Raw genomic sequence first — 13579 nt, 5'->3', positions numbered from 1 at the left:
ATTATTTAAATATTCCCCCATTGCATTAAAATTTGCTTTTCTGAAATCCAATACTTTTGTTGCAGTATAGGATTGCTCACAATCAGTTTTTACATCAAACCACAAACATAGATGGTCACTGCAACCTAAATTTTCTCCCACCTTAACCTCTGAAACCCAATTCCCATTCATAAAAAGTTAGATTTAGAATATTCTCCCCTCTAATCGGTGTCTTAATCAGCTGTGCCAGAGCTGCTCCTGTAAAGGCCTCTACTATATTCTTACTTTTGCATGTAAGGGCATTGGAGATATTCCAGTCAACATCAGGCATGTTGAAATCACCCATAACTACAATATCTCCCTTTACTGCCATTTGGGTAATTTCAGCCGCCATCTAAAAAAAAATATTTGTTTGTTTGTTTATTCCACCCCTCTCCAACATAGCAACATAACACAACATAATAAAAGACACTATACAATATCAAAATCTAAAGTCCAATTAATATAGGAACTACTCTAAAAATCATTCATCCACATTCAACAAGCATTCATCACAACTGATTGGCTGGAAACTAGGGTCTAGTGAGCCCAATAATCTGCAACCCTTTCAGCTTTTTCTCAGACCCTCTTTTGAGTCTCTTTCACAACATCAGACAAAATAGAGGAGCCATGAAAATCAAAATCATTCAGCAAATTAGATGTATTCCCCAATATGGGAATAAATGGGGGGGGGCAGAAAAGAAGGAGAGTGTTAGAACGGAGGGGGTGCAACTCCATCCCCCTAAATGACTTACAGGTTATGGAAAACAAACTGAAGAGTAGGAAGCAAATTGAAAAGCAACTTTGTATGCAATCTTTTATTTCCAGTGGTGACTATACCAATGAGATGGTCTCCTGGGCTGTATAAGCTCTGTGGTTGTTTTTCATCCTGGTGCTCCAAACTCAGCGGGCATTTCCTTCTAAGCTTCCCAGAGATTGGATGGGACAAAAGCAGCATCAGAAGCAGAAGCAGGAGGTCCATAATTCATGGGGTGAGTCAATCAATCTCCTTCCTGCTCCTAAAGAAGAATTAGAAGAATTCAGAGGATTTTCACAAGGTGGAATATGATGCAGTTGCTTTCCTGATTGAAACACAGCTTCACCTGGAAATTAGAGAGACGTACATGCAAGAGCACAGACTCTGCCTGTCCCCAAACTCCATATTTCTCTGCCCAAAGTCTCCCCTGGAGAATTCAGCCAAAGAGCAGAGCTGAAACTTTGATCATAATTCTCTCTCTCAGGAGAGATCCCTGGATAATTCAACTTTGGGGAATTCTCCAGAGAGAAATGAAAGGGAAATAATCCCAATATGGCTCATAATGGCAGGGGCAGAGATGGAATTAAATCGATCATCCAGAATTGAGAGGTATGGGAGCTCCATGCTGGAAACTGACCCCGGAGGGAATACACGGCAACTGTGGCTGAAGAAACAAATAAATCTGAGAGTTGTTGGCATAAAGAGGAAATCCCAGGGGCCAGTTAATGCCAGAGCATCTCACAGATCTGAAATAGCTGCCTGCTGAGTTAAAGCCAACATGTATTTAATTTTATTTTGAAAGTTAAAACTCAAAGGCTCCCCACAAAAGGGCTGATGTAACTTTAGTGAAAAACTATTTTACCAGAACTTTGCAGAGTTTTTAAAAAACACATTTTTTCTCTCTCACACACACATACACATACGCACAGACAGACACACACACACACACAAACAGAGAGAAGTTAGAAATAAACTGGCTAGCTTAGTAACTGTTCTGGTTTCTGGTAGAAATAACTCTTATTAAATGCATTATTTCATGAATAAAGAAACTCCATTTTATTCTCTGCTCTTCCGTAATTCAAACACATTTCATACAGCACTTATCTCTTGGTCCGTTATCTTCCTTAATTGCATTTCCCACATTCCTTCTCCTTTTCCACTTAACAAGATTTATTTTCCTAACAGCATGATTTCTAAAACATGAGCCCTGACTGTTAATCAATACAGAATACTTTTGCTTACTTGGGAGTGGCATGGAAAAACTTCCATGTTTCTCTTCGGCAAAGTTGAAATCCACCCTTCTTCCCCACTGCCCCCTTGATGTGCCAAATACATCACTACAGTATTTAATCCATTCCTCCCCTTAATATCTTCTTCCAGACACCTGTTCTCTACGTTTTTTGGCCCTTCTGAATTTAGGGTTTACCAGAAAGCGTCTGATTCTTCTTCGCTACATCCTTGACTCATAGCCCCATCCTGTGGCTGGCCTCCCACCTGTTCTACTACCTGTAACCCCGGGCCCACTACTAATTCATAAATACTATCTGTATCAGAGTCCTCAATTCCTTCATCATCCTCCAACTGACCAGGAGTATGTACAACAGTAACCAGAATTCAAAAGCCAACATTCAGGGGCTGATGCAACTTTAGTGAAAAAGTAGTTGCCAGAACTTTGCAGAGTTTAAAAAACCTTTCTCTGTTTCACACACACAAACAGAGAGAGATAGACACACACACACACACAAATCCATAAAGTAGTTAGAAAAAAACCCTGGCTAGATTAGCAACCTGAAGATTTGTGGACTTCCACTCCCAGAATTCCACTGTCAGCACTCAGGAACCTTCCTCCTCTGGGCCTTTCCATGCTTTAGCTGTCCCTCAGATTGCCTGCAGAGGGCAGTCTGTGCTCTGGCCTTTGTGATAACCAGCCTCCTCAGGCAGTGTATTGGACAACTAAAGCCGGCAAAGACCTATGTGGTTTCTTTAGGCCAGTGTTTCCCAACCTTGGCAACTTGAAGTCCAGATATCTTCAAGTTGCCAAGGTTGGGAAACACTGCTTTAGGCCCATTCTCACAAGGCTTTTTGAACATGAATCATATCCGATCTTTTATGCATGTTTCATCCCCTGGAGAGGAAAACCCGTATTCTCTGGATCTCTTTTTTATATACTGTATATAATTTTTTTATTGATTTTCATATTAACAATATAGTCATTTAACATTCAGGCAACACATAACAGTGTGCTGAGTGTTCTAAGTGCCCACCACCAAACAGCATTCATACCCCTCCCCCAAAATGGGGGCATATTTTCTATATGCCATTTTAACTCAAGAGCAATGTATCTATATACATATTATAAAGTAATTCTAATTTATTCTTTGTCCCTTGGTCTCGAATTCTACTGGATTCTCAGGATCTCTAATGTCAGATTCCAGATCCAAGGGACAACATTCTAATTTCACCCCCAGAGAAGGAAGGGGCAGAATCTGGGCCTCCCCAGCCTTTCCAGGCGAGCAAGTTTCTCCTTCAGAGGGAGCCACTCCGGCGGAAGCGAATTCAGGGCTCGAAGCCCCTGCAGAGCAGGTTCATCATGGACAAGCCACACCCCCATGGGGAAGGCAGCTGATTGGTGGTTATTATGAACTTGCACAGTTCGGGTTTGTACCGAACTTTGTGGTGTTCGGCATGCTGAACCCAAACCTGATTTTTTTTTAAAGGTTTGGGTTCGAGTTCGGTGTTCTGCATGACTGGCTGTCATCTCCTGAGAAGAGGAGGAGGAGATGGGCACCGGTGGCGGCGGAGGAAGGCGAACACTGGGGAGCTGTCAGCCGGTCAGGAGACTGGGAGGGAGGCGCAAAAGTAGAGACTTCTTCCTGGCGTGCGGCTTTATTTCGGCTGCTCAGGAAGAAGTATACGTGATGTCAAAGCTCCGTCCCCGGAATCCCATCGTGGGATTCCCCACCTCCTTTTGCTTGCACGTATTTTTATGTGAAAGGACCTCCCTTGGTTTGCGGTGCAGCTGCGGCGTCCTTTTTTGTGAAAATATTTTTATTTTTACGTAAAAGCACCTCCCTTTGCTTGCGGCACCGCTGCGCCGTCCTTTTCTGTAAAAATTAAAATTAAAAGTTCCGTTAAAATAAAAATAAATAAAAATAAAAATTCTGTAAAAATAAAAAAATGATGGGATTTCGGGGGCGGAGCTTTGATGTCACGGAGACTCCTTCCTGGCATGTGGATTTATTTTGGCCGGCCAGGAAAAAGTATACATGATGTCAAAGCTCCGCCCCTGGAATCCCATCGTGGGATTCCCCAGCTCCTTTTGCTTGCAGCACCGCTGCAGAGTCCTTTTCTGTAAAAATAAAAATTTATGGAAAAGGACGCCACAGCGGTGCTGCAAGCAAAAGGAGGTGGGGAATCCCACGATGGGATTCCTGGGGCGGAGCTTTGACATCACGGAGACTTCTTCCTGGCGCGTAGCTTTATTTCCAGAAGTGTTCATGTTCAGGTTCTGCGAACTCACCCGAACTTCACAGCAAAGTTTGTCCGAACTCGCTAAACCCGAATTTCGTTGGGTTCGCCCAACATTAGTGGTTATATGCATACCATGTGGTCTATGTGCATTCTTCCTAAAAAAGCTCTCCACAGCCATAGCTAAACATAACCTCTGAAAAATTATTCAAGACTAGCTCACTTCCAAAGCTACGGTTGCTAGCAACAGTCATCCCCATCCTCAAAAAAGGAGATCCCAATCTAGTTGAAAACTACAGACCAGTCTCTCTATGCTGCGTCACATGCAAAGTCATGGAATCAATCAGAAACTAATCAATTACCCTCCACTTAGAAACTAACAACTTTCTCTCTAACAAACAATTTGGCTTCAGGAAAAAAAAAATCTTGTAACCTGCAACTCCTTCACTGCAAGAACACATGGACTACACATCTCGATCAGGGCAAATCAATAGACACAATTTACATAGACTTCTGTATAGCCTTTGACTCAGTGGTTCATGACAAACTACTTCTAAAACTCAAATCTTACATCATCTCAGGATCCCTACATGGCTGGATAACTGCGTTTCTATCAAACAGACAAGATGTTGTCAAAATAGGGAGCGCCATATCTAATCTCTTTGCTGACAATGTAAAACTTTTCAACACCACCGATAGCTACTATCCAAAAAGACCTTGACTTTGTTTCTGAATTGGCAAACATCTCACAACTCCAAATCTCAACCAAGAAATGCTCTGTCCTACACATTGGCAAAAAGAACCTAAGCATCAAATACAAGCTGGATGTCAAAGCTCCGCCCCAGGAATCCCATCGTGGGATTCCCCACCTCCTTTTGCTTGCAGCACCGCTGTGGCGTCCTTTTCCATAAATTTTTATTTTTACAGAAAAGGACTCTGCAGCGGTGCTGCAAGCAAAAGGAGCTGGGGAATCCCACGATGGGATTCCAGGGGCGGAGCTTTGACATCATGTATACTTTTTATCCAGCCCTCACTCCATAAAAGACCTTGGAATACTCATATCAAATGTCAAAGCCCACTGCAACAACATCACAAAAAAGGCTTCAAGAGTTGTCAACCTAATCCTATGTAGCTTCTTCTCCGATAATCTCATACAACTAACCAAAGCATACAAAACTTTCGCCAGACCAATCCTTGAATACAGCTCATCTGTCTGGATCCCACACCACATTTCAGCCATAAATACATTAGAAAGTATCAAGAGATACTTTCCGAGAAGAGTCCTCCACTCCTCTACTCGCAACAGAATACCATACACAACCAGACTTGAAATCCTAGGCTTAGAAAGCTTAGAATTACGTCACCTTTGACATGACCTAAGCATAGCCCATAAAATCATCTACAATGTCCTTCCTGTCAATGACTACTTCAGCTTCAACCGCAACAACACATGAGCACACAACAGATACATACAATGTAAACCACTGCAAAACCGACTGCAGGAAATACAACTTTAGTAACTGAGTAGTTGATGCATGGAGCTCACTACCGGACTCTGTTGTTTCATCATCTAACCCCCAAAACTTTACTATTAGACTATCCATTGTTGACCTCACCCGATTCCTAGGAGGTCAGTAAGGGGTGTGCATAAGTGCACCAGCATGCCTACCATCACTGTCCTAAGTTTCCCTGTCATTAGTACCAATATCATGTATATAAACAGTGTTATTTCTTTGTATACTACCAATATGTACTTGACAAATAGGTAGGTAGGTAGGTAGGTAGGTAGGTAGATAGATAAATTATTTTTTTCAAATCTTTCACCTTCCACAGACTGCAAGCCCCCTTCCTCTGGATTTTACAAGATTTCCTCTAACAGGTAATCCTCAACTTAACACCAGAGTTGAATGCAAAAGTTATGTTGCTAAACGAGACAGTTGTTAAGAGAATCACTGTGATTGTTATTCGTAACAGATTCTGGCTTTCCCATCAACTTTGCTTCTCAGAAGATCCCAAAAGGGGATCATGTGATCCCAGGACACTGCGACCATCACAAATAGGAACCAATTGCCCAGCCTCTAAATTTTGATCACACGACCATGGGGATGCTGCAGTGGCCGTAAGTGTGAAAAACGGCCATAGATCACTTTTTTCAGTGTCCGTGTATGTTTGAACAGTCCCCAAATGAGCCGTCATAAGTCGAGAACCACCTGTACTGTCTCTCTCTCTCTTGTCTGTCTGAGGCCTTTATTGCCACAGAGGAAGAAGCAGACAAGAGGAGAGACGCAAGGCAAGGCTTCCCCAGGAGACCCCCAGGGACTGTTGACCCTCCTCAGGACGGGATCCAGCAGGAGTCCAAAAGCTCCGAAGGCTCAACCTCTGGTCCCGGTGACCCACTCAGGTTGGATATTGCGATCTGAAATCTTTTAGAGTTGGAAAATAGGACAATTAAAAAGGAGAATAATGTGGCTGTAGAAGTATCCAGGTACAGCTCAAGTGATTTCTCACTTTTACTGTTTCTAAAATACCCAATAAATGGTTGAAGGATTGTTTCCCGTAAGGAGAAACTGCTGATGGTTATAGCAGAAAGAGAAAAACTGAATTTTTATATACAGAGACACACAAAACATACAAAATTATGGTTAATACTTTTTAATTTAAGAAAAAGGTTCATGTTTCAAGTAAAAAAATTAAGTAAGGAGGCCAATTTCTCTCTTTCTTCATAATGTACAGGAAGACCATGGAAATTTCAAGGCTGTTGTCAGGAAAAGAGGAGCTCCAACTGAAGAACAAGCAGCTTACAGTGAACAAGATCCAACTCATTGCAGAAAATGAGGAGCTCTGCAAAGATTTGGAAGAGAAACTGAGCAGGTGGCCAAAGTTTAGATAGAAACCCTGACTTTCACTTCCTCCATTTTCTTTTTTTATTCCACAGACTTTACCTGAGGCCTCCTGGGATCTCTCTCTGGGCTTGCAACAACCCCTTCCTACTGAAAGGTCCAGAGCTGCCAAAGGGGCACCCCTGGCATCTCTCCACAGCTGGATCAAAGATTGGGACGCCATAGCCCCTGTCATAGAAGGTGTCCTGGGCTGCCCTGGGTCATCCAAGGGGCTAGTCCTCAGTGCTGAGCGCTGAAGGCACCACTAGAAAGAGCCCAGAAGCATAGCAGGAAATTTCCCCAGCCACTGAAAAGGAAGAGGAAATTCTCAAATGGAAGTAGGATAAAATTAAAAAGAATAGATGTATATAATACTATAAACATTAGCAGTTAGATTAGAAAAGACTCAACCCTGGATAATAAAACAATGGAGAAGTGGATTAATAAGGCCCCTTTGAAGGCTACACCAGAATCCATTGGGGCCTATGCCAGCTTTAGCTATTCCTCTCACTGGCTGTAGGGGGCAATCTGCGGTCTGGTCTTTAAATCATAACTGATTTCTGCTGCAGGCAGTGAGAGGGACAGCTAAAGCTCGCAAAGACCCCACAGTGTCCTCCATTTTGTTGCCTATGCGCCTTTTTGGAGAGGATTCTTTTGCCCTCCATAAACAAGGAAGCAATTAGAATAAGGGGCAAATGGAAGACACTTCAATGGTGATCCTTCTAAAATGTTATCCCTCCAGCTGCCCAATGCAGGGTTTACTAGAGCCTGTTTCCCAAACTTAGGAACCTGAAGATGAGTGGACTTCAAGTCCCAGAACTCCACAGTCAGCACTCAGGGTCCTTCCTCCCCTGGGCCTTTCCATGCTTTAGCTGTCCTCCTCATTGCCTGCAGGGGGCAGTCTGTGCTCTGGCCTTTAAACCCTAAGTAGCCTCCTCAGGCAGTGAGGAAGACAGCTAAAGCTGGCAAAGCCCCACATGGTTTCTTTAGGCCCATTCCTACAAGGCCTTTTGAACATGAATCATTTCTTATCTTTTATGCGTGTTTTTATCTCCCCTGGAAACTTGTGAAAGTTGAGAGAGGGGCTGGCTCGAGGTCACCCACCTGGCTTTCGTGGCTGAGATGGGACTCGTAAGTACTTGGGGGGGGGGAGGGTCCATCTTAATTTCAATTGGCTGCCACCTTTTCCTGTTATCGGAAGCATCAAAGAAATGCAAAGGTGGCCACAACGAATGAGAGATGATGCCGACTCCTTTGGAGGTTTTTGAGGGAGGATATGCCTTGAGTTGGACGCAGAATCAAATGGGAAGTCAGGATAGTTTGAAGTGAGATCAGTATGTGCAAAAGAAAAATGGTCTCATGATAAAATGTGTGCTTTTAATAGGCAATGTGTGTTTATAGGTTTGTTAGTCAAATTTTGTTTGTTTTATTTTAATTCAAATATTTAATAAAGATTATTTAAAAGAAAAAGAAAATTAAAAAAATAATATTTCCTTGGCTTCAGTTGTACAGATAGCTGCTCTTTGGCCTCAACCCACTGCAGCCAGGGCTGGTGGCATGGCAGTTGCAATTTAAAACAGGACTCAATGTTCTGATTCCATGGGAGCAGACTTTCAGTTGCCTTGCGATGATTTGAAATATTGCTTGTAGGCAGATGCTGATTGCCACCTGAATTTGCTTTCTTAGCCAGAGATAGGGGGACAACTGCTGTTTTCCAGCTCTGCCAAATTGCTAATAGCTCATAAGGTTTCCCTAATAAATCCCCCTTGGGGGCATGTTTGTTTGTAAGGGATTGCTAGTGCTGGATTTTGTCTGCATCTTACACAAATGTTTGAATGGAGGTGAAGTACTTAGAGTTGGCGTAGTTCTAATGTAAAGGCATAATTTACTGCATAATCGGTGAGTCTTCTTATCTCAACTAGGTTATATCTTGTTCTTCTCAAGTAAGTCTTCATTTTTAGTTAACTGAAACTTAGTTAACAATAGCTAGTAAACAATAGTGTCAGTTAACCGTTGCTTAACATTGCTAAATCTATGCCTGACTTCTCAAATTATCTCAGTGCTGGTGTTTTCCACCTGGTGCGTAGATATTATAGTTTATCTATGGTATGTTGTGTGTATGTCTTTTTAAATTATGGGTTTTAGATTTTTAAATATTAGATTTGTATTGTACATTGTTTTTTACTATTGCTGTCAGCTGCCCAGAGTCTAGGGAGAGGGGCAGCATACAAATTTAATTAATTAAATAATAATAACAACAACAATAATAATAATAATGGCTTTCGGGATGTGTAAAGCTTGCCTGCTGTTAAATGAAGAATTACCTATCCAAATTGTGTACTATGACACACAAAAATCCTTGTCAAAAAGTAGATCCAAATTGTTACCATGGCATCAACTTGTTGGAAAGTTATGGATTTGGACTGGAGATGGTTGAGTGGAGACTGGGTGAGTGGTACAGTGGCTGTGAGTTTGATCCTAGGTAGAGGATCATATTTCTCCCTCTGAGCATGATGAGAATATGTCTGCTGAATATAACTCCACATTGGTGACAGGAAAGGCATCCGGCCAGTAAACCCTCATCTCAGCCCTATACTGCTTAAACCGTTGTCTGGATTCTAAGACTTCTTCCCTAGCCTGGGAGGCCCTAAAGAAGATCTCCCTGCTAAAAATGTCCCCTTCATGCAAATAATGATTAGCCTGTTGAGAAGAGATTTAACTCTTTGAAATCTTATCTGTGCTCTGAATTGGTGGTTGAGAGCTTTTCACTGCTTCACAATAATCAAATCTATTCCCTGAGTGCCTTTTCCCTATGTATTGTTAAAAAAGGTTTTTTCTTTCTTTTATTCTTCCTGCAGAACTTATCCTTGAGTTGCAGGGACTCTTGGTGGCCTGTTTCTTGGGATTTGGCAGAATTTGATGAAGCCTGCATGCTGTGTCATACAGACACAGTAAGTTGTGTGTGTGTGTGTTCGGTGTTTATTCTGTAATTAATTGTGTGTGTGTATGTGTGTCTGTATCTGTGCAAGTGATTTTTGGGTAAGAAAATTAATAAATTAAGGCTTGCAACAAATTCAGTAGCGGGTTCTAAAACCCTTTACTACCACTTCTGCACAGAAGCATCCCAGGCTTTTAAAAAAGTCCCTATACAGAGTTTACAATCTATGTTTATTCTTTAATTTAATCTATGTTTCTCGTAATGTTAAATTCCAAAAGCAAAAGGAAGGAATTAAATGAAGAATCTGCCGGTTGTTATACCTCCTGCACCTGCTTAAAAGGAGTCAGAGATTTCATATTAACCTCAGTAATAGCAGTATAAAGGGTTGAATGTATGGGTTCAGCTGTATATTCATTTAGGGTCCAATTTATATGTGGTAGGTTTAGGTCACCAAGAAATATAAGAGGATGTGGGTAGGAGACTGCCCAAGTTAGCAATGAGGTTAGCTTGTCATAATCAGGAGCTCTATAACATAGAAGGAAGTGAACTGTGGTATCTAAGGTCAATTCACAGATGATAGTTTCAGGAAGTTGAAGTTCATGTTTAACTTTTTTTAGGTTCAGAGATTTCTTATAGAAGATTGCAACTCCACCTCCTCTATAGGTTTCTCGATCAGATCGGTAGACATGATAGTCTCTGGTTGAAATAATGGAGTCAGGAAGGGATGAATTTAGCCATGTTTTGCAGAATAATATTATGTCGAGATTACCGATTTTCAGCAGAAGTAGTTCAGTTATTTTGTTGACTATGCTTCTTGAATTAATGAGTTTGCATTTAAGATTATTAGAGGTTGATATAGAGGAAGTAAGGGGGGGGTGCATACCTAGTCTTGGTTTGTTGGGAGTCAGTTTAGGTTTGAGGAGGATTGAATTTTAAGATAGCTTCGGGTAATGTTGGTTTGGGGGACGTGGTTTAAGGTTGGTTGATCTTGGTTGACGGTGGATTGGAAGATAGAATGGTTTTGGTTGACAAATGTTGCAGGGTTGGTTGGTGGGAGACAGGTCTTTGTTTTGATGCAACCAGCACAGTAATTGATGTAAAGGTCGGCTTGTCCTTGGTCTTGGCGTTTTTAAGATCAGCTCTGAGTTCACGGGATATTGATAAGTTGGGCCTTGAGCATAGTATTTTTGAATTGGAGTCATTTCTGTTAATAGAGTTTATAGTGTTGATGAATATTTGTTTGCTGAGTTCAGTTTCGCAGACAACTCTACAAAATATAGGTGCTATCGAGCCATCTCTGAATTTAAATTCAGGGCCATCTCTATATATTTCAATTATTTCCTCTGCTGGTAATTTTGGTGCAATAATCTTACGTATCTTATCTATATCTGGTTCGTTTGTGACATCAAGACCAAAATAGAATGGCATTATTGCGTTTCTGCTCCCCTTCCAGGGTGTCTTTGATAAGTAAGTATATATTGTTTGGGTTGTTTGTGTATTGATGAGGGAGTGGTTGTTGAAGTCGGGAGTATGGTGGAGGTGGTGATTGTTGAGGTGGTTGTTGATGAGTTGGAATAAGATTATGATTGTTTGAGTTACCATTTTCTTGAATTGAAATTTTATTGTCCAGAGATGTAAAGTACGCTTGTAAGTGGGCTTCAATTCTTAATTCCATAGAATCAATGTATTCTTTTTGAGATGATAAGGTTATTGGTCTCTGGGAGGTATGCGGCAGGAGACCGTTTATATATATATGGGGAGTGGGGGTGGGTGTACACTTACATACACACACAAAAAACTTACAAAGAACTGATAAAGAAGTAAAGGGAGACTCAACATTGACCTGAAAGATAGGCCCCCTCCCTAAGGGGTGACATTCAAATTTCCCCCTACTGGTTCTGTGGGCGTGGCTTGGTGGTGGGGTCATGTGATTGAGTGGGTGTGGCCAAAAACTGAGGAATTTGGAGGCAATATGCTGACTTTGTAACCTGCTTAGAGAGGGCTGTAAAACACTGTGAAGTAGTATATAAGTGCTCTTACTTCCTCCCTCCCTCCCTTCCTTCTCTTCCTCTCTTGTCCTTCCTTCCTCCCTCCCTCCCTCCCCCCCTCCTTCTCTTCTTCTCTTGTCCTTTCCTTCCTCTCTTCCATCCCTCCCCCCCTTTCCTCTCCCTCCCTCCCTCCTTCCTTCCTTCCTTTGGGTTCGGGTTCGGGTAGTTAGTGTTAGTGTTAGTCTAAGTGCTATTGCTGTAACTGATCATTGTTGTAATCCCCATGCAAATAGAAGAAGGATCGGAGATGAAGTGTGGTGAAGAGGTCAGTTACTTATTTTGGAAGGTCATTTGGACAAGATCATAAAGACAAAAGAGAGAGTAGATGAAAGATCTGGACCTGCTGCTATCCATGGCTCCGAAACAGGAAGACTCAGGTATTATCTTGGACCTCCTGAAGAAAATCTGAGAATTTCCAGATCATGACTTGGAAAACACAGTCTGAGGGATTGAAGAGAGAATTCCTGCCCCTCCCTCAGCCACCTTTAGCCTGATCTTAACCTCTTCATTATCTGGGGGTTGTACATTCCTAGGCCTTACCTGCCACCTGATCTGGAGCTGAGTATAAGGGGATTTTAAAATTTGCAATCCCAGGTCACCTGGACATGGAAGCTTCTTTGAGGAGAAACTTGCCCCGAAATATTTTTTTTCAATTAAATGTTTATGTACATGCTCCTGTAATGAATATTATTTGCAAGGGGATGTTGGATGATTCATAGATACCATGAGCTACTTATTTTGAATCGCTTTAACAGCAAAAACAACCAAGATTACTCCTTGACCTTGGCAATTTTAGGGAGGTTCATGATACATATTTTTTTTTGCTTTTATTGGGGGAGAGGACATCTAAGTTTACAACAATGAAATCAATGCTACCGATATATAGTATAGCACAGTGATGGTGAGTCTATGGCACAGGTGGCACGCGGAGCCATATCTGAGGGCACGCAAGCCGTTGCCCTAGCTCAGCTCCAGCATGCATGTGTGCATGGGCCAGCTGATTTTTGGCTCACACAGAGGCTCTGGGAGGGCATTTTTGGCTTCCAGAATTCCTCTGGGAGGATGTGGGAGGGCGTTTTTGTCCTCTCCAGGCTCTGGGAACCTGTGAAGCCTGATGATGGTGAAAAACGGGCCTATCGGGCCCACCAGAAGTGGGGAAATAGGCTGGTTTTGGCCTCCAGAGGGCCTCTGAGGGGCAGGGGAGGCAATTTTCACCCTCCCCAGAAATTGAATTGTGGGTATGGACACTAGCGCAGGCGTGACTGTGTGTGTGCACATGCTTTCAGCACCTGAGGGAACAATGGTTCGCCATCTCAGCTATAGCATCTCCAAACTGCAGTCTAACCCATTACAATTAATGGGATGTTTTTCTTGAGGCCGGCTTCCCCTGCTACTGGGGTGCTCCGCGTCCCGCTCTGTGTCTCCAGAGGTCATGCACACCTGTCTGATTCGAGATTTTGCTTCTGCGCAT

This window comes from Erythrolamprus reginae, assembly GCF_031021105.1.
Source record: "Erythrolamprus reginae isolate rEryReg1 chromosome 13 unlocalized genomic scaffold, rEryReg1.hap1 SUPER_13_unloc_1, whole genome shotgun sequence".
Taxonomy (NCBI): domain Eukaryota; kingdom Metazoa; phylum Chordata; class Lepidosauria; order Squamata; family Dipsadidae; genus Erythrolamprus; species Erythrolamprus reginae.
The sequence above is the reverse complement of the archived record's forward strand: the minus strand, read 5'-3'. Positions refer to the sequence as shown.